Genomic DNA, 2,397 nt, shown 5'->3' with positions numbered 1-2,397 from the left:
AATACAAGCAGTTTAGAAATATCAACATAAAGCTGGTGAGTTCATAAGCAGTTTGTTTCTATAAAAGAATAAGTTTCCTTTGGTTTTCTGAAGAAGTTGTTATCCAAGAAAATCCCATATTTACTTATAAAAGAACTTTGGTTATTAATTTGTTAAACAACCTGTTTATGACAAGTTAAGTTATCCCAGGAAAAACCCTTATTTTCCTTAAAAGGTGGTGGTTGGTTATCGATCCGAAATGAAGCGTACAAGTATCTACCATACTTGCAATGTTAAGTAAAGTTTCTCTGAGAGTTTGATTATCCTTGGAAAGTACATTAGTCTTAATACGTATATAAAACTAATCAGTAAGTTGTGAACTAATACCTAAGGGTATTACTGATACCCTCTAGTAATCAAACAATTATTACTTTGAGGTTAGTTCACTAAGTTCATTATTACGTAAGAGTAAATCTCCATTTTCTAAGTTGCGAGTTCCATAACCATACGATAAACTAGATATGGCAATAAGAAGTCCAATATCATTTTATGACTTTTGTCACCCGTAGACCTGCCGGTCCCACTGTAGCTAGCAGCAAGGTGCGGGGTAGTCAGCCCCGTATAGATGTATACACTCAAGTCACGTTCTCCCTCCAGGAGATTCTGGTTGTAGGGTTAGTCCTCCACTTGCATATCTTCGTGGAGTGTTACTGAGGACGTGTCTCCAACCTTAAGAATAACGAAATACTAATAATAATACGGAAAATTCAGTTTTATGAATTGCATGAAATCCATTGTGAAATATAAAATATAACATTTTATAATAAGTTTCACAATTAGTTTGAAACTAACTCTGCAATTTAAGCGGTTGGTAATACGGTTCTCAGTGTTAAAAGCATATTGAACATGTAACATTTTATGCGGAATAATAAGTTTTGAGTACAAGTTCCCTTGTACTTTTTCTTGTATTCCCCCCCTTGAAAACATGAAAAATACGGAAAAATGGTGTAGGTGTATGAACTCATTAGGATGCTAAATGTCAGTTTAGGGCTTGAACACGCACGAGGATCCTATGTAACATTGAGGAGATACATAATTGTATCTATTTAGACATTAAACCACTAATTAAGCAAGTAAATACACTCTAATGCGCGAAAACACTTTATCTCAAGTGTTAGGAGTGATACGGTTTGCATTTAAGGGGGTGTAGGGCCTAGATATGGAGTTTGCTCTTCAAGAGTAAACTCTTAGAAGAGATTACGGCCCATAGACCATATCCCCATGAGTTTATGGCCGTAAACTGATGGGTGGTGTGTTCTTGGATGTTTAAAGGTCTTACAATGCACAAGGGAAGGTTCTAGGGTTGAATCAAAGGCTTTGGAAGTGATCGGGACTTGAAATGACCTTGGAAAAGGGGTTTATGGTTCTTGAAGGAAACTTGGTGAGTTTACTACCGTAAAAACATGAGTTTATGGCCGTAAACTCATGCTTGGTTCATTCTTCATGTGTTTTGGTGGTTGTAGGTTAAGTATGCAAAGTTCTAGACCCAAATATAAGCCATACAAGGTGTTAAGGGCACTTAAACACCCTTTGGAGGTGTTTACGGTTTTGGGAGACCTTCCCAAACAATAAACTCATGTGTGGCTCATTTGTGCATGATTTGGTGCATCACATGAAGGAATACAAGGTTCTAGGCACTCATGCAAGCTTTTAGAGGTGTTTAAGGGGCAATTTAACACCTTAAAAGGTGTTTATGGTCTATGAAGGAGTGTTTACGGTCCAAGAATATTCTTGGGCTGTAAACTCATGTTTACTACCCAAAAGACAAGGTTTTGGTGTTCTAATCTCGTTAATACAAGTCCTTAAGTCATATCTAAGCACTAGAAGGGATTTGGAAGGGTTTTGGGGGCTTCAAAACCCCTTTATGGGAGTTTACGATTTTGGGAGGTGTTTCCAAACCATAAACACAAGTTTTTGAGAGTTTTGGATGATTTAAACATAGATTTGCATGCTTAACAAGTTAAACAACAAGCTAGAATAGATCACTTACGATTTTTGGAGCTTGAAGGGGCGTTTTTGGATCAAAACTCGAGTTATAGAGAGAGAGTAGAGAGAGAAAGTTATGAGGAGGTGGGAAAAAGCTTAAATGAAGGCCACTCATCCTTTATATAAGGCTTGAGTTTGTGGCCAAGTGGGAATCCACCCAATACCATCGTTAAACGGAGTTTATGGTCGTACCCGATTAAATAGTCGTAACTTGACTTAGTTGTAACTAAAAATCTTCCAAATGAATATTGAGGGTGTTTTCACGTGTTTCTAATGCGTTGGGACACTCATGATGTCAAAATAAAAGTCCCAATTTAATTAACTTAATCCAAAAGTTAACGGAAAATGTTAATAAAAACTAGTTTATTAACG

The sequence above is a fragment of the Lactuca sativa genome, chromosome 8 (genome assembly GCF_002870075.4).
Source record: "Lactuca sativa cultivar Salinas chromosome 8, Lsat_Salinas_v11, whole genome shotgun sequence".
NCBI classification, from domain to species: Eukaryota; Viridiplantae; Streptophyta; class Magnoliopsida; order Asterales; family Asteraceae; genus Lactuca; species Lactuca sativa.
The sequence above is the reverse complement of the archived record's forward strand: the minus strand, read 5'-3'. Positions refer to the sequence as shown.